This window comes from Schistocerca gregaria, chromosome 2, assembly GCF_023897955.1.
Source record: "Schistocerca gregaria isolate iqSchGreg1 chromosome 2, iqSchGreg1.2, whole genome shotgun sequence".
Taxonomy (NCBI): domain Eukaryota; kingdom Metazoa; phylum Arthropoda; class Insecta; order Orthoptera; family Acrididae; genus Schistocerca; species Schistocerca gregaria.
This window is the reverse complement of record NC_064921.1, coordinates 282,221,675-282,244,645: the sequence shown is the minus strand read 5'-3', so window position 1 is coordinate 282,244,645 and position 22,971 is coordinate 282,221,675. Positions and strand designations below refer to the sequence as shown.

The following is a 22,971-nucleotide window of genomic DNA, read 5'->3' as shown; positions in this document are numbered from 1 at the left end:
GACAATATATTCGAGAATTAGTTGCAGGTAATGACAGTCGCCTGAAAACTAAAAAGATTGTTAATCAGTCGGCGGGCTCTGCCTTTTGCTAAGCGGGCCGGGCACAGAACCTTGTAGCCCTCTGCGGAGGCTAGACTCATGCACTGACCGTGTAAGGTAGGATCGACCATGACGGTCAAGTTGCTTGCCACTCCGTTCCGCAGTACTGCAGTCTCTTATAGAAGATTAGTGGACCAACAAGTCAGAGAATTGAAGTTCCCTCACCATCAGTTTCGTGGATCCGGTTTTTACACTACTGGCCATTAAAATTGCTACATCACGAAGATGACGTGCTACAGAGGCGAAATTTAACTGACAGGAAGAAGATGCTGTGATACACAAATTGATTAGCTTTTCAGATCATTCACACAAGGTTGGCGCCGGTGGCGACACCTACAACGTGCTGACATGAGGAAAGTTTCCAACCGATTTCTCATACACAAACAGCAGTTGACCGGCGTTGCCTGGTGAAACGTTGTTGGGATGCCTCGAGTAAGGAGCAGAAATGCGTTCCAACACGTTTCCGACTTTGATAAAGGTCGGATTGTAGCCTATCGCGATTGCTGTATATCGTATCGCGACATTGCTGCGCGCGCTGGTCGAAATCCAATGACTGTTAGCAGAATATGGAATCGGTGGGTTCAGGAGGGTAATACGGAACGCCGTTCTGCATCCCAACGGCCTCGTATCACTAGCAGTCGCGATGACAGGCATCTTATCGGGATGGCTGTAACGGATCGTGCAGCCACGTCTCGATCCCTGAGTCAACAGATGGGGACGTTTGCAAGACAACAACCATCTGCACGAATTGTTCGACGACGTTTGCAGCAACATGGACTATCAGCTCGGAGACCATGGCTGCGTTTACCCTTGGCGCTGCATCACAGACAGAAGCGCCTGCGATGGTGTACTCAACGACGAACCTGGGTGCACGAATGGCAAAACGTCATTTTTTCGGATGAATCCAGGTTCTGTTTACAGCATCATGATGGTCGCATCCGTGTTTGGCGACATCGCGGTCAACGCACATTGGAAGCGTGTATTCGTCATCGCCATACTGGCGTATCACCCGGCGTGATGATACGGGGTGCCATTGGTTACATGTTCCGGTCACCTATTGTTCGCATTGACGGCACTTTGAATAGTGGACGTTACATTTCAGATGTGTTACGACCCGTGGATCTACCCTTCATTCAATCCCTGCGAAACCCTACAATTCAGCAGGATAATGCACGACCGCATGTTGCAGGTCCTGTACGGGCGTTTCTGGATACAGAAAATGTACGACTGCTGCCCTGGCGAGCACATTCTCCAGATCTCTCACCAATTAAAAACGTCTGGTCAATGGTGGCCCAGCAACTGCCTCGTCACAATACGCCAGTCACTACTGTTGATGAACTGTGGTATCGTGTTGAAGCTGCATGGGCAGCTGCACCTCTACACGCCATCCAAGCTCTGTTTGAGTCAATGCCCAGGCTTATCAAGGCCGTTATCACCGCCAGAGGTGGTTGTTGTGGGTACTGATTTCTCAGGATCTATGCACCCAAATTGCGTGAAAATGTAATCACATGTCAGTTCTAGTATAATATACTTGTTCAATGAATACCCGTTATCATCTGCAGTTCTTCTTGGTGTAGCAATTTTAATGGCCCGTAGTGTATTCTAATCTTCTCAATGCTGCAAGTATTGCTTGTTACAGCACATAATAAAGACATATCATGATTCTTCTCGATAATTAACAACTCATTAATCATGTATCGGCACTGGAGTCTCGAGAACATCAGGTATTTACTCTGTCCGAAACACAATCGTGGTATTTGTTGTCTAATAAGTTAATAAGAAACAATAAACAAGGGTAAAAGAAATTGTAAATTTGTGGTAAGGACTATGGGACCAAATTGCTGAGGTCATCGGTCACTAGGCTTACACAGTACTTAATCTAACTTAAACAAACATACGCTAAGGATAAGACACACACCCATTCCCGAGGGAGGACTCGAACCTCTGGCAAACAAGGGGTAAACGCATATCGCATCGAACATATATGGAAGTTACATCGTAGTCACATATAATCTTTAGTTCGCACAGTGGTGTGTTAAAAATACATTTAATTACAGGCGTAATGACTCTTCATACTCAGGACGATGCCATATCAGTTCATAGATGTTGTACTACATTGGCCACTACGCTGCATTGCTCAGTTCGTAGAGAAAATCAAAAAATCTTAGATTTTAAAGTTGACGTCGTGAGTGACAATACCAGTTCTTGACTAAAACTGATATGGGCCGTAGTCTTGTTAAAGAAACATTTGCGTTATTCTCCAAAAGTGGTTTTGGGAAAATACGGGTAACTTACGATGGTGTTCCCCCCCATGAACCATGGACCTTGCCGTTGGTGGGGAGGCTTGCGTGCCTCAGCGATTCAGATAGCGGTACCGTAGGTGCAACTACAACGGAGGGGTGTCTGTTGAGAGGCCAGACAAACGTGTGGTTCCTGAAGAGGGGCAGCAGCCTTTTCAGTAGTTGCAAGGACAACAGTGGATGATTGACTGATCTGGCCTTGTAACAATAACCAAAACGGCCTTGCTGTGCTGGTACTGCGAACGGCTGAAAGCAAGGGGAAACTACGGCCGTAATGTTTCCCGAGGGCATGCAGCTTTACTGTATGGTTAAATGATGATGGCGTCCTCTTGGGTGAAATATCCCGGAGGTAAAATAGTCCCCTATCCGGATCTCCGGGCGGGGACTACTCAAGAGGATGTCGTTATCAGGAGAAAGAAAACTGGCGTTCTACGGATCGGAGCGTGGAATGTCAGATCCCGGGCAGGTACGTTAGAAAACTTAAAAAGGGAAATGGATAGGTTAAAGTTAGATATAGTGGGAATTAGTGAAGTTCGGTGACAGGAGGAACAAGACCTATGGACAGGTGACTACAGGGTTATAAACACAAAAGCAAATAGGGGTAATGCAGGAGTAGGTTTAATAATGAATAGGAAAATAGGAATGTGGGTAAGCTACTACAAACAGCACAGTGAACGCATTATTGTGGCAAAGATAGATACGAAGCCCACGCCTACTACAGTAGTACAAGTTTATATGCCAATTAGCTCTGCAGATGATGAAGAAATTGAAGAAATGTACGATGAAATAAAAGAAATTATTCAGATAGTGAAGGGAGACGAAAATTTAATAGTAATGGGTGGCTGGAATTCGAGTGTAGGAAAAGGGAGAGAAGGAAACATAGTAGGTGAATATGGATTGGGGCTAAGAAATGAAAGAGGAAGCCGCCTAGTAGAATTTTGCACAGAGCACAACTTAATCATAGCTAACACTTGGTTCAAGAATCATAAAAGAGGCCTGTATACGTGGAAGAAGCCTGGAGATACTAAAAGGTTTCAGATAGATTATATAATGGTAAGACAGAGATTTAGGAACCAGGTTTTAAATTGTAAGACATCTCCAGGGGCATATGTGGACTCCGACCACAATCTATTGGTTATGATCTGTAGATTAAAACTGAAGAAACTAGAAAAAGGTGTGAATTTAAGGAGATGGGACCTGGATAAACTGAAAGAACCAGAGGTTGTACAGAGTTTCAGGCAGAGCATAAGGGAACAATTGACAGGAACGGGGGAAAGAAATACAGTAGAAGAAGAATGGGTAGCTCTGAGGGATGAAGTAGTGAAGGCAGCAGAGGATCAAGTAGGTAAAAAGACGAGGGCTAGTAGAAACCCTTGGGTAACAGAAGATATATTGAATTTAATTTATGAAAGGAGAAAATATAAAAATGCAGTAAATGAAGCAGGTAAAAATCAATAAAAACGTCTCAAAAATGAGATCGACAGGAAGTGCACAATGGCTAAGCAGTGATGGTTAGAGGACAAATGTACGGATATAGAGGCTTATCTCACTAGGGGTAAGATAGATACTGCCTACAGGAAAATTAAAGAGACCTTTGGAGAAAAGAGAACCACTTGCATGAATATCAAGAGCTCAGATGGAAACCCAGTTCTAAGCAAAGAAGGGGAAGCAGAAAGGTGGAAGGTGTTTATAGAGGGTCTATACAAGGGCGATGTACTTGAGGACAATATTATGGAAATGGAAGTGGAGGTAGATGAAGATGAGATGGGAGATACGATACTGTGTGAAGAGTTTGACAGAGCACTGAAAGACCTCAGTCGAAACAAGGCCCCCGGAGTAGACAACATTCCATTAGAATTACTGACGGCCTTGGGAGAGCCAGTCATGATACAACTCTACCATCTGGTGAGCAAGATGTATGAAACAGACGAAATACCCTCAGACTTCAAGAAGAATATAATAATTCCAATCCCAAGGAAAGCAGGTGTTGACAGATGTGAAAATTACCGAACTAACAGTTTAATAAGTCACAGCTGCAAAATACTAACGCGAATTCTTTACAGACGAATGGAAAAACTAGAAGAAGCCGACCTCGGGGAGGATCAGTTTGGATTCCGTAGAAATACTGGAACACGTGAGGCAATACTGACCTTACGACTTATCTTAGAAGAAAGATTAAGGAAAGGCAAACCTACGTTTCTAGCATTTGTAGACTTAGAGAAAGCTTTTGACAATGTTGACTGGAATACTCTCTTTCAAATTCTGAAGGTGACAGTGGTAAAATACAGGGAGCGAAAGGCTATTTACAATTTGTACAGAAACCAGATGGCAGTTATAAGAGTCGCGGGACATGAAAGGGAAGCAATGGTTGGGAATGGAGTGAGACAGGGTTGTAGTCTCTCCCCGATGCTATTCAATCTGTATATTGAGCAAGTAGTGAAGGAAACAAAAGAAAAATTCGGAGTAGGTATTAAAATCCATGGAGAAGAAATAAAAAATTTGAGGTTCGCCGATGACATTGTAATTCTGTCAGAGACAGCAAAAGACTTGGAAGAGCAGTTGAACGGAATAGACAGTGTCTTGAAAGGAGGATATAAGATGAACATCAACAAAAACAAATCGAGGATAATGGAATGTAGTCGAATTAAGTCTGGTGATGCTGAGTGAATTAGATTAGGAAATGAGACACTTAAAGTAGGAAAGGAGTTTTGCTATTTGGGGAGCAAAATAACTGATGATGGACGAAGTAGAGAGGATATAAAATGTAGACTGGCAATTGCAAGGAAAGCGTTTCTGAAGAATAGAAATTTGTTAACATCAAGTATTGATTTAAGTGTCAGGAAGTCATTTCTGAAAGTATTTGTATGGAGTGTAGCCATGTATGGAAGTGAGACATGGACGATATTTAGTTTGGACAAGAAGAGAATAGAAGCTTTCTAAATGTGGTGCTACAGAAGGATGCTGAAGATTAAATGGGTAGATCACGTATCTAATGAGGAGATATTGAATAGAATTGGGGAGAAGAGAAGTTTGTGACATAACTTGACTAGAAGAAGGGATCGGTTGATAGGACATGATCTGGGGCATCAGGGGATCATCAATTTAGTATTGGAGGGCAGCGTGGAGGGTAAAAAACGTAGAGGGAGACCAAGAGATGAATACACTAAGCAGATTCAGAATGATGTAGGTTGCGGTAGGTACTGGGAGTTGAAGAAGCTTGCACAGGATAGAGTGCCATGGAGAGCTGCATCAAACCAGTCTCAGGACTGAAGACCACAACAACAACAGCAACACGATGATGTTCTGAAACGTAACGCCTCCGAATTTTTATTCGAAAACCTTAAAGCTTTTTAAATGAAACGAACTTCATTAACATTCTACATCTCTGTCCTTGATGTCTCCTTATTTATTCCTCAAACTGGGTACCCTGGCGAGGAACATATCGCTCCCAACAAGATACCAGTTTCTTGATACCGACACTGTAGAATTTTTGACTTTATTGCTTAACCGCTGCATCGCTATCAACGTTAAGTCCTCGAAGGTCTTCTTAAGTTTTGGAAACACATGAAAATCAGAGGGGGGGGGGGGGGGTAGTCGGGATTGTATGGATGATGATCGATGACAGTGAACCCAAGCCATCGGATAGCGGCATATGTCACAGCGCTTGTGCGCCGTCTGTCATTGTCATGCAAAAGAAGAAAGTGCTCGTTTGTCTTATCTTAACAGCTGTGAGACTTTTTCACATAAAGTATTCAGAGGCATTACATTTCTGCACGTCCTCGTAAATCGAAAACTTCAAAAACTGGATGGCGTGCAACTTTGGCGCATGCAGTGTAAGTCATTTTTTGACACTTAAGTGTCGAAAAATGTGATTGTATTAAGGTTTGTCAAGTTTTTTGTATAAATATAACGAAATGAATACGAGAATCTTTCGTCGACGCTTATAGATCATAAATCACCATAATACAAATTGAGAGTTCTCGCTGAATATCTAGATCTACATGGATACTCTGCAAATCACATGTAAGTGCCTGGCAGAGGGTTCATCGAACCATCTTCACAATTCTCTATTATTCCAATCTCGTATAGCGCGCGGAAACAATGAACACCTATATCTTTCCGTACGAGCTCTGATGTCCCTTATTTTATCGTGGTGATCGTTCCTCGTTATGTAGGTCGGTGTCAAAAACATATTTTCGCATTCGGAGGAGAAAGCTAGTGATTGGAATTTCGTGAGAAGATTCCGTCGTAACGGAAAACGCCTTTCTTTTAATAATGTCCAGCCCAAATCCTGTATCATTTCTGTGACACTCTGTCCCATATTTCGCCATAATAAAAAACGTGCTGCCTTTCTTTGAACTTTTTAGATATACTCGACCTATCTGGTATGCATCCCACACCGCACAGCAGTGTACTAAAAGAGTACAGACAAGTGTAGTGTAGGCAGTCTCCTTAGTAGGTCTGTTAGATTTTCTAAGTGTCCTGCTACAAAAACGCAGTCTTTGGTTAGCCTTCCCCACAACATTTTCTATGTGTTCCGTCCAATTTAAGTTGTTCGTAATAGTAATACCTAGATATTTGGTTGAATTTACAGCTTTTAGATTAGACTGATTTATAATGTAAGCGAAGTTAAACGAGTTCCTTTTAGCACTCATGTGAATGACCTCATACTTTTCGTTATTTAGGATCAACTGCCACTCTTCGCACCATTCAGATATCTTTTCTAAATTGTTTTGCAGTTTGTTTTGATCTTCTGATGACTTTATTAGTCGATAAACGACAGCATCATCTGCAAACAACAGAAGACGGCTGCTCGGATTGTTTCCCAAATCGTTTATAGAGATAAGGAACAGCAAAGTGCCTCAACACTACCTTGTGGGACGACAGAAATCATTTCTGTTTTATTCGATGGATTTCCGTCAATTACTACGAACTGTGATCTCTCAGACAGGAAACCACAAATCTAGTCACGTAACTGAGACGATATTCCATAATCACGTAATTTCACTAAGAGCTGCTTGTGTGGTACCGAGTCAAAATATAACCGCAACTCTTTCCTGCCCAGCCACAGAGTTACGAGAGAACTTCAAAAACCAATTTACACATTATTGTGGCAAGTCATTTAGTGTTTACTGGGTGCTGTACTATATATTCGTACAGATACGTGACACAACTTTTCCGTGTAGTATAATCGGGTCGCTGCAAACAACATTCAGAACAGAATGAGATTTTCACTCTGCAGCGGAGTGTGCGCTGATATGAAACTTCCTGATAGATTAAAACTGTGTGCCCGACCGAGACTCGAACTCGGGACCTTTGCCTTTCGCGAGCAAGTGCTCTACCAACTGAGCTACCGAAGCACGACTCACGTCCGATACTCACAGCTTTACTTCTGCCAGTATCCGTCTCCTACCTTCCAAACTTTACAGAAGCTCTTGTGCGAACCTTGCAGAACTAGCACTCCTGAAAGAAAGGATACTGCGGAGACATGGCTTAGCCACAGCCTGGGGGATGTTTCCAGAATGAGATTTTCACTCTGCAGCGGAATGTGCGCTGATATGAAACTTCCTGACAGACTAGAACTGTGTGCCGCACCGAGACTCGAACTCGGGACCTTTGCCTTTCGCGGGCAAGTGCTCTACCAACTGAGCTACCTAAGCACGACTGACGTCCGGTACTCACAGCTTTACTTCTGCCAGTATCCGTCTCCTACCTTCCAAACTTTACAGAAGCTCTTGTGCGAACCTTGCAGAACTAGCACTCCTGAAAGAAAGGATACTGCGGAGACATGGCTTAGCCACAGCCTGGGGGATGTTTCCAGAATGAGATTTTCACTCTGCAGCGGAATGTGCGCTGATATGAAACTTCCTGACAGACTAGAACTGTGTGCCGGACCGAGACTCGAACTCGGGACCTTTGCCTTTCGCGGGCAAGTGCTCTACCAACTGAGCTACCGAAGCACGACTGACGTCCGGTACTCACAGCTTTACTTCTGCCAGTATCCGTCTCCTACCTTCCAAACTTTACAGAAGCTCTTGTGCGAACCTTGCAGAACTAGCACTCCTGAAAGAAAGGATACTGCGGAGACATGGCTTAGCCACAGCCTGGGGGATGTTTCCAGAATGAGATTTTCACTCTGCAGCGGAGTGTGCGCTGATATGAAACTTCCTGGTAGATTAATCTACCGTCGACGGTAGAAATCCGCTCCTTAGTTGTGGAACCACTCGAGAAGCGCTGAATGAACGTCTTCATCATAGAACATTCTGCAATTGCCACGAGTCAACTCCTTGATTGCCCGGAAATAGTCGGTTGTTGTTGAGGTTTATGACCTTCCTTCTAAATCAGTACCACTCACGTCTGTGCGGCCTTGATTACATTGTTTGCACCATTCATGTACGGCATTTGGCCCTTACACCGCCTGAATTTTAGTGTGAATCTCTGTACAATTTACACGTTTTACCCACAGTAATCATACTGCCCCGCGTACTTCCAACTTTAGAATAAGTTTCCAGCTGCCACACGATTTCAGTCCCACACTTTCAAGAGCCTCTTACCCGTAGCGCAGAAGAACCGTGTCTTCAGAAATCCCAATACATGTACTCTCTTCTGACAATGATCTACTCCTGTTGAGCAATAGTCGTGGCGTGCAATGGTATGTGTTACTTATTTTTTGGGATCCGTTCGTAATATGTGGTTTAAGTCAGGGAAGGTTTGCAGGGCTATACTAGGCATGTTATGCATTAAGCCGCAGTCACAGAGTTTTAATAGACGTCACAGTTATGTACGAGCAGTTTTAGTCAGATAAAATTTTAGTAACATCCAGTCAGACCTTGCCAAGATATCAGCAGAGACTGAGGATTGCATCTGGACTAAGAGAAGTGTTAAGGTGTTGACTTCAAGAAACGTGAGACTAGAGTAGACATTGACTTCTCGGTTACAGAGTCCTACCAAGAGTTAGTCATGTCGTGATAATGCCTGGAAATAACTATGTGTAGAGACGAAAAGCGGAGCAATCAAAAACCATCAGCTACAGGTAAAAGGCTTCCATTTACTTGTACTTGGATACGGCACTTTGTTTGCGAAAGAGATTTCTCTCGGAACACTTTTAAGCCTCGTATAAAAATATTACTCTGATGTGCGGGGACAAATTAAAATCATACCAAGTGGGAACATCAAATGTTTACCGAGGAGGATGAAGCGCATGGAAACATATTTGTCTGACTGAGGGTGTGACTGAAAAAATCACGAGAATCTTCTAGCGGTGTATTTCACAGCGGAAACGACGACTCTTTTTCATATCTTTACGAATCGGCCCCGTCGGGATCGTGAAAATAAAATTAGATTAATAACAGCTTGCAAGGAGGCGTGCAATCAGTTATTCTTCTCGTACTCCATCCAAGTACGGAATGGGAAGGAACATTGATACCCTGACCTAGCGCAAAATACTCGCTGGCACACCCTATATTAACATTAACTGAGTATCCATGTAGAGGTATCAGTACTCGGTGGCAAGCTAATTTCCTTTAGGAAGATAGCGGCACGACAGTACTGGTTAATTTAATGAACTCTGTGTTTACAACCTTCTGACCACTACACATTAACGTTCACCTTTTTTCTAGTAAGTTCTGTACCAAATGGATTGATCAAGACTACGGAAAGAGCACGCGACTCACTTGAAGATATGCCCGTCAAAAGCCGAGAAATAGTATTTGTAGTAGATTCTAAAACACGCTACTGACCTATACAGACGCGTTACGTTATGACCCCTGTGATGAAATCAGGACGCTTACAGACACGTACATACATGTATAGAGCACATTCTCTGTGATTAGCAAACTATACTGATGCATATCGCTCGCAGAGTACGCACGTAGATGTAGCCTCAGATGTAGGTCTAGATGAGGCCCTATTGTGCGGAACGCTAGCAACTGACTGATCTCCTTGACTTTTGCGCGTGAAGGGACCCGGCTGGCGCTGTCTGCGACACAAGTTCCTCGAACACATACGCACAGGCAGCGTGCCTCCGCCTCCACACGCTATTTCTGTGGGTACTGTAACAGAATGAGCACTTGGATTCAGGGTCCCAGGAGTCGTTTCGAATAGCAACTGAAACTCACGCTGACAGACCGAAAGTTACATGAGCATCGCGTACACCTTCCAAAGCTTTCCTCTATGGTTAAGATTAATAAACCAAGTTCACGTTTCCTGAGATGTGCTTTTCTAGAACTGCTATTCATGGTTTCTGTCGTCTAAAAGGGCTGCTCTTTGGTTTTTTCGCAAACCCAACACTAAATGAGTCAACTCAGTAGTTTTCAAACTATAAAGGAGCGAGACTAAAGGAGCGAGACTGCGTTTACTGAGGAAGATAAAGGCTGATGGCAGCATCGACCTCAGATAGAGGCGGAAGATAAGGAAGAGACGGTGTCTGTCTCACGCGTTTAAGGAGTATAAGCAACGATATTTATCTTTCCTTCATCTCCGTTTACGACGCCTAGACAACTACACGCTGCGTGTCTGGGATATTCCGCTTATTAGCTTTGGGACTTCCGCGTTCATCTCGCTAATCCAAAGACGGAGAGAGAGTGCGCTATAGCAACGTATTTATTGTTGTACCATTTCGTTCTTATGTTTCTGTTAACCAAATGAGTTTTCCTCTTGTGATAGGAAATAACAGTGCCAGTAACTCGTCACAGGCTTAAATTGGGGCAGCTGAAAAACAAACAAATGCGAAACAGAGTACAGCAGTAATCTCATCGCCATCTCTTCGTTAAAGAATCGACCAACTTCAAACGTCTGATTACTTTACAAATAAGTTAATGTGTTAAATATTTAGCGTGATCTATGTAAGCGATAAAAAAAGAAAGAAATTGAAATTATATATAAAGTTGTTGGAAGTTTAGAAGTGCTCTCATTCTCAAATCCTGGATTAACATGGTCTGGCTAATTTGGGCACCGTGAATTAGACTCAAGTGTTATACATGGTTTGTAACGCTAATACTTGTCTTACTGTGTTAAACCTTTAACGTAAGTTTTTTCCTCTCAGTCAGTAGGTTATGACAACATTTTAAATTTTTAAATTCGGTCAGTAATTATATAAAGTACTGAAATCAAATTTTTGTAGCCCCTAAAAGACGTTAAATTGGCAACCTGCAACTGGAGGGTGTACCATGCACTAGTTTGTGTTCATTTATTTACGATGGCTTTGGGCATCAATGACCATACACTCAGCAGTAGTTACAACAGTGCAATGTTAACACAACTGCAAATTTCAGAGTAAAGCAATAATGATAATTTGGCGTGGAAACAGAAGATCTTAATATAAAATAAAAACACAAAATGACGAACACCATACAGCCAGCAGTAGTTAACAATAGCGTCAAGTTAAAAGAATTTCAAATTTCATAATAGAAAAATAATGAAAGTTTGAAGTAAAAACATAATTACTGTATATAAAATAAAAACACAAAATCGCGATGCAGTTTTCGAGCTGGGCTCGTGTGGTTCAGATCCGCCACCGCCGTCGGGTCCTTATCGCAGGCTCAAGAAGCGATTATTTTAACTAGTGTACCTGCGCGTCGTGACACCCGTGTCCCAGCCTCATGTTTACAATAGAAGTCGCATGACGCCGACTAAGGTTCACCGAGGCGAACCATGGCCGACAAGAAGCGTTCGTTTGTACGCCAGATGGCTGCCCTTACAGGCCTGGGATACTTGCAGCTTAGAGTTCTAGTCGTGATAACCGGCTTTTGGGATCGTCTATTTGAGATCTGTGTAAGGGATCAGTGATGGATGTAACGTCCTTGCGTAATGCTTCTCTTGGCGAGAACCCCAATAGTTTCACTATGGGGAATGCCATAACACACTTTTATCCAGAGTAAGCGGAGTTCTATGCCCAATGTCCGGTGCGGTTTGTTAGCTGTTTGTTAATGCTGATAATTTCTGACTTCTGCTCTGTTGCTACTAACATCTTCGTGTTGAATACGGAGTACATAGTAAACTCAACTCCGCTAGAGTCTACACTACCGGCGTAAGAGGTTCAGCAACTCTTTAGACAACAAGGATAATTATCATTTATTGCTCCGTCTCAATTGCAAATTTTTAATTAAATTACATATTTCGATCACTCTGGATCATCTTTAGGCCGAAGTAGTTGCGTCAGCTACCATTCTCGTCTACTCTGTCTTGTCTAATACCACTATTACTTATCAGACTTCTTTGACACGTAGTTATAAGTAGGCAAGACGGGTTGCTGACGCAACTTCGTTCTGAAGATCATCCAGAGTGATCGAAACATGTAATCTAGTTAAAAATTTGCAACTTAGACGGTACAATAAATTATTTTAAAACTCAACTTCTTTAAAGGTTGTTACAAACCAAAGTTAAGTTTGCAAATCGATCTCTTTCATTCCTCCCTCAATCTTTATAGTACGGTTTATCTTCTCCAAAATCCACTTTATACGAGTAGTTAATCGTTGAGACAGTCAATGATAACAAGTAGCAGTCTCATATTTACAAGATCTGCTACTATGCCAACTGGTTGTAATTTATCGAAATTGATGTCACCCAGTCAGTATTTTTGCAGAAATCTAATATTCTGTCATATCAGCGATACTGTCCGTAGGGATAGGCTTCCCTGGCGTTGAAGAACGTCTGAGAGAGTCGAAAGTCGCCAAGTTCGGAGAGAGTCCCAATAAGATTTTTTTTAGGGTGCTCTTCGATATTAATCCCTTGCTTAGCTTGCATTTATAGCGAATCTCCCGCCCAGTGCAAACCCAAGCGACTGGAAAGAAAAGGGCAAGTGACCGCCACTTATAAGAAGTGTAAAGGAATGAACTCTCAAAATTGTTCTTAACGTCGGTTTTCTGCAGAATTCTTAAGTATATTCTAAGTTCGGATGTTCCTTCAGGCATGCATGCCTGTCTGAAGGACATTTACATCGAACAGTGAGCCGCCAAATTCAGACACTGCACTAACTGTGATAAATTTCCCAGAGAGAAAAATACTGGGATTAAGAGAGGACTGCTTGTGCAAAACACTACTTGTCCTTTCCTCACGTGGTATCCTACGAACCATGGGTGAAGGAAAACAGGCGGAATCCGTGTTTCGGAAACCGTTTGACACAGTGCCCCGCTGTAGAATGTTGAAACGAAGGCCACAGCTTACGGAATAGGTTCTCAGAACTGTGGACGGCATTTTAAATGATAGAACCTAGTACACTGTCTTAGAGGCGGGTGCTCATCGGAGACAAATGCATCACTAGGAGAGCGGCGAGGAAGATATGCAAGTACGATCAGTCAGATAGAGTGAGCAGAAATCTGCGGCTGTTTTCTGATGACTTTGTATTGTACGGGAAAGGATCGCCGTTATCGTCGTTGAGTGATTGTAGAAAGATGAAGGATGACTTGGACAGAAGTTCTGGTTGATTTGGTAAATGGCAGCTTGCTGTGAATGTGGCAGATTGTAAGTTAGTGTAAATGAGTAGAAAAAACAATCCATTAATGTTCAATGTAATGAAGTTTTATCGGTGCGCTTTCTGACACAGTTATGTTGATTAAATATTGAGGTGTTACGTCCAAAAGCAATGTGAAATGGAACGTTGGATCTGGTGAAGGAGAGGCGAAGTTCGACTTTGGTTTACTTTATTGCGAAGGAAAGTGTACTCATCTATAAAGAGGATCACGCACAGAGCTCTTGTGAGATCCATTCTTGAGAACTATTCGAGGTTTCCTCAAAGCAAGAAGTAGAGTAAACGTAAGAGTCGTTCTGCTAGTTTTGTTATACGCAAGTCCGATCAACAAGCAAGTATTACGGAAATGGTGCGTAAATTCAAATGAGAATTTCTGGAAGGAAGAAGGCGTTCTTTCGCGAAAAACTATCGAGAAAGTTTAGAAAACTGGAATCTGCAACATACTGTAGAACTATTCTACTGCTGTCAACGTACTTCTCAACTAAGAACCACGAAAATAAGAGAAAGTAGGCCGCGAAGGCGAGATAAGAGATATTAGTGGTCGTACGGAAACGTTCAGTCACTTTGTAACCTCCCCACTATACGTTTGTGTATGAAATTCAGCCCAAATTTACCTCCCACTCTGTATAAATTCTACGCACTACCAAAAGTGTTATCCAACGTAAACTCGTATTCTAACCTTTGAACAGAACTTAATCTGAACTAAACTGTAACTGGTCTCAATACTACTTGTGTTTATTTTAAATGCGTAACTTCAGTAAAACAATTATCTGGTCCTAATAAAAATTTCCACTTACCTCACGTTTTGACAGGATTGTTGCAGATTTCTCGAAAGCACAACAGCAAACAGCAAGCAGCCAGCGACTAAGCTAGATATCTATTTTTAAATAAAATTTCGAAACTACATTCAAATTGTTGCATACCACATGGTGCAATGCGGTAAAGCGTGATGATAAACCCTTTTTCAACAATGGGATCTGGAGAGTAACTATTCCTCTGAAATGACATTCCAAGACAGAATGAAGTATGTATTCAGAAGGGCAGAGTAATAGTTCCCGTCTCTACACACACACACACACACACACACACACACACACACACACACACACACACACACACACAACATTGGTCTGAACGGTACTGTACTTAACAAAGTGAACTATAATTTGTAAAGGACACGATGCTAACAGAGAATTTCTGTTAAAAACCAAGCACCTTTATCAGTTAATATCTTAATGCATGACTCAGGAAAGTGGGGCGGTCTTTCTCTAAGCTCTGATCAAGCGAACAAACTAACCAACAACAGGTTGTTCTAATGAATTAGCTGCGCAGTGCAATCTAAACTCAAAATTCTCTTCAGAAATAACAACACTATTCAAAATTTATATTCTCTTCGCTTTCCAATACATACCTCATATTCGTCCTTGCTTTCCTTTACAATGAATCTTTCTTGGTCCAACAGATACAATCGTAAGCCAACACAGCACTAGTAAATTCATCCATCACCTGCCATACTTCAACTAACAGTACATCAGACCGCGCAAAGACTGTGCCATTAAAGATTGTTTAACAATAACATAAGTTGCTCTCTCTCTCTGACGTGCAGATCGATAACTCACAAAAATGAAAATGACCACGTGACGCTACAGTAGCGCTCATATCGCATCAAGTCAAAACTACAGCACCTTTGACGTTAATGTTTATGGGGTAATGGCACTCATTTCCCGACTACCCATGCCAGTACATTATGCCTCAAAACTCGCATTTTTGGGACTACGTTCATTTCATGTTCACCTCGTCTTCAAATGTTTAATTTTATATGTGTCGAGAAAATTGTTTCTTTAGATGCTTATAAACATTTACAATAGCTGTCTTAAGAACTTCCATTACAAAATTCTGCAACCACTTTAGTAAAGAAATAATGTCCACAACACGTAAATGAATGCAAACTCTGAATATGGGGTGCCAAGCATCCTGATATGTCATCATGGAAAAATAAATGCTTAAAAATGCGACTGATTAGAGCTAGCTCATTATAAATTATATTTAGTTGCAATATTCTCGTACGTCCACAATGGAAAAGAATTATTTACTAATGTTAATACGAGAAAGAATAGAAAAACAAAATACGCCAGTGAGACAGTCACTACCAGGCGACAAGCACTTACGTGAAACTTTGCGATTTTCGGTCACAAGCAAATCATTAGACTGTTTGAAATTTAGTGCGTTAATATCCACAAACAATATTAGCAAGCATTTTCCAAATATATGTTTAAAAAGACTTTTGGTGACAGACCACGCAGGCATGGGTTATTTCTGCAACGCGAAAAGAATTAAGGTATCATTTATTTGTTTATTTCTAGACCCGTCAGGGTAGCCGAGAGCGCTAACGCGATGCTTCCTGGACTTGGGTAGGCGCTCCGGCCGGCGGGTTAACGACGAGGGTCGGTGTGCCGGCCAGCCTGGATGTGGTTTTTAGGCGGGTTTCCACAACTCGCTAGGTGAATGCCGGGCTGTTCCCCACTTTCCGCCTCATTACACGCGTCGCAGACATTTGAAACACATTCGCACCATTTCATGATTTACACTCGACGCAGACAGTTGGGGTACACTGATTCTGTCCTGGGAGGTACGGGGTGGCGACAGGAAGGGCATCCGGCCATCCCTAGCACTAACTAAGCCGAATCCGTTGTGACCACGCTGACCCTGCGATCGCTGCAGGACTATGGCGTAAGTGACAGAAAGAATCTTTGTTAATTTCTACAAGTTTAAAAGTCTAAGTCGCTTGAGTTTAACGTACATAGGCTGTGTTATACAGAAACCAAACTGGAAGAACGCTAACAAAATAATGGCGAATATCAGAAAATGCTACACGGTTGGAGTACAAAGCGAGTGCCTCTCTCTCTCCCTCCAACGAATTTCTTCCGCGGATCGTACTGAAACCGGTCAGGGGCCATATGAGACCCGCCGGCTGTGCTCTAAAGTATCAAGCTCCCATGCTATATAAAATAGTTTCAAACGTCTAATTACTTTACAAATGAGTTAACGAGTTAAATATTTGACGTTAAGCGTATAAACGAGAAACAGTTTACAAAAGGTTTGAAATTATGCTTAAAGTTTTTTGAAAGGCGCTAAGTGCTCTGATTATGAAACACTGGATGAATACAGTCTGGGTAATTTGCACTTTATTTTACGCAAAGCTAGTTTTTCACACATCATGCTGTTTATGAACTTCATTTCTCCTGAAGTATCTGTCGTGCAATGATATATAATTTTGCACATAAGTTCACTCGTATATGTAGACATTGTCTGAAAGTGGGTTGAGAATAAAATTAGTAGTAGAAAAGTGATAAATTAAAACGTCGTGCCTGATGCTGATGCTTTATTGCATGAACAGCGAAAACGTAGTAATTGCTGGCCTTTTTTTTCTTTTCGCGTTTTGTGGGGGATATCGGCTATAAAATGAGTCACAAAGGTTTGAAATTATTTGTAAAGTTTGTTAGAAGTCGCCAAGTGCTCTCATTTTCAAGTAGTGGATGAATATAGCCGGAGAAATTTGCCTGTGTTGAACTACGCTGCCTCAAGGTGCAAATACAGTTTCTAATTTCGATATTCGTCTTTCTGTGTTAAACCTTTAACATAAGGTCACATCTCTTAACGAAAAGATTATGACAGCATTCTAAATTTTAAACTCGGTGAATAATTATATCAGATATTGAAAATCAAAATTTTATTGCCCCTTAGAAACCGTTAGAAAGTCAGCTTCCAATTGGATCAGTAATCAAGAACCGGTTGAGCTGTTAGTAATAGGGATTCTTATGTTTGCCTGAACACCTATAGTCAAAGAATAACCATATATAAAAGCGACAAGGCGCGGTGTCACCCTATGTACTCGATCACCTGTCTTTGCTATCGAGTGAGTTGTCGTAATAGGAGTGGGGGTCAGAAAGCTAGTCCAGCCATCATCAGGTGATCTGTGGTTTCAGCGAATCACATTAGGTACTTGAAAGAAAGATTCATTTAAGTTGGCCAACGTCGACTTCAGTCCTTATTAAAATGGTTCAAATGACTCTGAGCACTATGGGACTTAACCTCTGAGGTCATCAGTCCCCTAGAACTTCGAACTACTTAAACCTAACTAACCTAAGGACATCACACACATCCATGCCCGTGGCAGGATTCGAACCTGCGACAGTAGCGGTCGCGCAGTTCCAGACTGTGGCGCCTAGAACCGCTCGGTGACCCCGGCCGGCCAGTCTTTGTCCAAATCAGGTTGTGCCACGATTTTGATAACATTCTTGTCGAATAATAAATTATTGACTGTATCACTAGAGAATAGTGCCTAACCATCACGGAATTTTGAGACTTATATCCAGCGAGAAAGCTGATAATCCTTTCTTCAACACATCCAACGGAAAAAGTAAGTCAAACCTTTATAACGAAGGCATGTGAAAGTACTCTTGTCTCTGTTTTCTAATTTGCGAAGCTCTTACCGCATCCTTATACACTCTGTAGAAGCGGTTTTGGGCATTCTGAAAGTCTAGTGGATTATTCATTCATCTTGAGCCATAGTGCGCTGCACTGATGACGCAAAACATTCTGATCACCTGCTCAGTAGCCCAATACCCCACGTTTGAAACGCAATACAGCGGCCAGTTCGTGTGACATGGGTTCAACAAATCCGTGGTAGGGTTCCAGACGTATGCGGAAGCATATGTCTGTCCACAGGTCAAGCAATTACTGAAAACGACGGGTCTATAGTTTGTGGGCGCAGAGCTGGTGCCTGATGGAACCCATATAATTATGTTCTATTGGGTCCATACCGGGCAAATTTCATGGCCAAGACATCAACCTAAATTCGCTGTCATCCTCCTCGAACCACTGTAGCACGATTCTGGTCTTGTGCCAGTTATTATGGAAGGTGTCACCGCCGTCGGGGAAGATATGAAAGACAAGGGGTCCTGGTGGTCTGTAAACTACAATATAAATTTTTAGACAACATATTTGTGTGGAGATACCAGCGATTAATTTACTTATAATCAATTATTCAAAATGACAGTCACAATCGCATTATTTATTTTGCCGCCAATCATCTTCAGGGCAGTTTTCACCATTTGGTCGCTCGCTGCCTGTGCACGGTTGGTAACTATGCCTGTACAGGCAGGGTGATGACTCCAGCGAGCGACCAAATGGTGTAAATTGCCCTGAAGATGACACCATCGCGGGTTGAAACCAGTTGGTGGCCAAATAAATAATACATTTGTGACTGTCATTTTGAATAATTAACAATAAAAATGTTATCGTGTCTTTGATTACTACCACAGGTTCCATGAAAGCCCAGGTCAATGTCCCCCATTGCATAATACCGTCTCCACCTGGCTGAGGTCGTGGTACAGTGTGTGTATCGAGCAACCATTCGTTTGGATGACTTCGTAACAGGACACGACGATAGACCTGGTATAACAAGAAAAGTGACTCATTTTCGACAGATGTGTCACAGATTATCGCCTGTTTTGCCTTACAGTGCAGGCAAGCCCCACCTCCTCGTTCTATAATCATACGTGGACATCCCTACTCCTTGTCGCCAATTTGTAGCTCTATCGTTCTTCAACCACTTTCCGTAGGTGCTCACGCCGTTAGCTGACCGCGTGTTTCAGGTAGAAATGCACATATTCCTATTGGCGGTTCAGGAGAGTGTACTGAACAATATTACACTAGTATTCACTTTATTTGAAGGTTAATAATTTTCGCTGTTAGGGCTTATATGTTTTCAGGTTTGTTAGTACCTCCAAGTACATGGGGCAAGAGCAAGCAATTAATGCTTATTTTGCCCTGGGCGGTAGGTGAGGCGTTGAGGTGTGATTGCGTGGATGGAAAACAGTTAGTCTGTACTGACAGGCGTAGTCCACTAAGTGGTTCATTTACGACGTGTTTGCTGAAGGATTGCTAGACACAGAGAAAAACAACACACATCAATGAGTACACATCAAGGTACCAATGATCATAACATCTACATTTATACCTATAACACTCTGTATAATGTTCTTATCGTGTCACGTGTCCGCAGCGTCACTTGAGATTCACTAACTTGAATTACCAACAGTATGTCCAACTCCCACATAAAAATCGAATTAACATAAAGCGTTTACTTGGCTACTGTGCGAAATGCATTAAAAGAAACGAAATTGTGTAACAAACAGTGAATAGTGGCGTTAGGGTGAGGCAAGAGGCAAATAACTAGCACTGCCACCCTAACAGAAATTTTACGACCCGACTTCTAGCAGAGATGTGTCCTTTTAACGTCTTCAGAGAGCAGAAATACTATAAATTAAAGGTATGTATCCTGGAAATCGTGCTCCCAAGCAACTAACAGTGGAAACCTGTGACCGAGTCTGAGAAAAATATCGTCGAGATAACATACGAGCAATAAGACAAATCTGAAGGCTGGGAAAAACCACTTGATAAAACTCACAGCAGCCCCACTGCAAGAACAATGGCACATTGTGCTTATAACAGAACTGTTGGCTCAAATGTATAGTCAAAGGAATAATAATTTAAACAGGAAATAACTAAACGCTCACTAAGGATTCTGAAACTGTGGTGAAACGCGTTTGGTTAAAAAGAAACATACAACAGCGTTTTGATAGACGGTGACCCTAGTTAGTCACATTTTATGTTATGGCGAGTACATAGCTAAAACCTTGAAGATACCTGTAGAAATTTAATAGAGGATTAATAAAATGTACAACACGGATATATGTGACACTACTAGAATACTATCATTTTTGTCGCTCTGTAACTCGATAATTTCCTAACACCACAGAGTTGAATGTTACAGAACGTCGCTTTTGCTGGTATAACTATAATTTGTTCATATCGTGAACCAGCATTCACTGTAGTAACTGGTGGCCGTGTTGATTCGCAATGCGATTTTGCAAAGTGTTGCAGATTTGTCTATAGGATTCTTAGGTCGTATCTACGGGACACTATTATTGAAACATTGTTTATATTTAATAGTAACTCAGTAAGATTTTTTTGGTGAATTCCAGTCCAGGTTGGCAAATTCCACACAATAACTAAAATTAAAATGTTGGGCTTCAAGGAGGGAAGATATTCCGTGACGCGGCTACAGCTAACCATGTTTTTGTCCTTCCTAGCCAATTCCTGGAATATTGTAAGAATAGTATCCTCCCCAGCCAGCAACATTGTGCCTACGTGGACCCTGATTGTCATAGGAAACAAAAAAATCCGACCAAACAGGAGACATAGTGAGCCGGGGCAACCACGGCTGAGTTTACCCAGCTGAGGTAGACACCTCCGCTCCGTATCTATACGCAGTCCTCTGGAAAGTCCAGTGGCCGCCATGATTCCCCGAAAACTCCCCCGCCTATGCCCACGTCTGGATCAGCACTGACGTGTTTACTCATCGCAAGTAACCTAATTTGTACCTAACAATAGCGTCTGTCACTCTTGAACCACTAGTAGTTTCTCTGGCAATCTTCAGTGGCCCAGGATGTGGTATTTACAGTAGGGAGCAAGTAATCCTTTACTTGTTCCCAAAATAGCTTCTTCCTCGATTAGTGCCGACGTTTTGTGAGCCGTTTCGTACTCCAGCAGTAGGCTGTTAGGAAACCTGGATAGGGCAGCATCTAAATTCGCATTTACAGCAACATTCGGCCTCGCTCTTGGTACGGTATAGTATGAAAAACAAATGTTTAACAGATGTATAGTTACTGTATTTAAAGGAACGTCAATAACTGAATGCAATTAAATAAATGCCAAAGACTCCTAAGATCGACTATCTAGCTTCGTAAAACTGGAATAACGCTCTTAGGTAACAATATTACTAGGCCATTCCAGTCACAAGCGTCTTCGCTTATATGGTTACAAGGAAATTAAAATAATGATCTTAATCTTAAAACAACAACAATCTTCTGTGTAAAATTTGATGCTAAACAGTCAAGATTCGTAACAACGGGGGATTAAACAGGTTCCAACAGGAATTAGGTAATTCGCATTGTATTTGAGGGTTGGATAACACTTAGGCCGTTTTTTGTTCTACTGATTTTTATTTGTATGAACTAATTTTCGCCTTATTATGCCATCTTCAGGTAACTACTGGCTATTGTTTACAAGGAGCTTGTGTTCTTTCTCGACTAAGATACAACGCACTTACATACAATCTTCAGTTGTGGTATTGTCTTTGGAATTATCTGGGTCTTTTGACATTTTGTTCTGTAAAACTGTTTTTAACATAAAAAATCACATTTTACAGTTTTTCAGTACCTTGAATGACAACAATTAGAATTATTTACAATACACATTATTACAAAATTACCATTTTTTGGTATTTGTTGTGAACAGTTGCAGTGGACATTAATTGTTGGTTGTACAACAACGATGTTTCCTTTGTCGGTTACATTTTGTTATTAGAAAAGTGTGCATTAATACATACCAAATATTACATTGTTACAGTTGAGTTACAGTTAGGAATGCAAACAGATAAGGGATATTACATTATACTGGAGTGTGAATTTGTTTACTATTGGGACACTTTGTGGTTAGTAGTAGGTTTACTTTATTGTGCATAGTTTAAGAGTGGAGATGCACTCAATTGCAATTGGTCATTTAGGACTAGCTGGGGATTTAGGGCTAAGTGTTTGCTAATTTCATGTGCTTCTAGTAGCACTTCTGTGTGTGTTAGACACAGACAATACCACAACTAAAGATTGCGTTTTATCTTAGCCCAGAATATTTGGTTCGTAAGAAGACAAGCTCCTTGTAAATAATAGCCAGTAGTTAACTGAAGATGCCCTAATAAGCCGAAAACTAATTCATACAAATAAAAATCAGTAGAACAAAAAACCGCCTAAGTGTTATTCAACTCTCAACATGCAATTGTTCTGTCAAGAAGCGACGGAAGAATCCATAAATAATACGCATTGTATTTGTTCTCATCTGATTTACATAAATCTCGTTTTTCCTCGTAGCAGTTGTGAAGGTAATAACTGTTTTTCTTCTTCCGCTTCCTCAATTATGTCTGAGACTATTAGCTGCCAATACCGATAATTGCAAAACAACTGCAACCTTCAAGATTCACTCTTC

At 41.7% G+C, this 22,971-nt stretch overlaps 1 protein-coding gene across 3 annotated transcripts in view; it reads left to right on the top strand.

Moving 5' to 3' along the window:
• LOC126336123 (protein gooseberry-neuro-like) overlaps positions 1 to 22,971 on the top strand; it is a 364,226-nt gene that overhangs the window by 25,773 nt on the left and 315,482 nt on the right. The gene's annotated exons all lie outside the window — the stretch shown is intronic.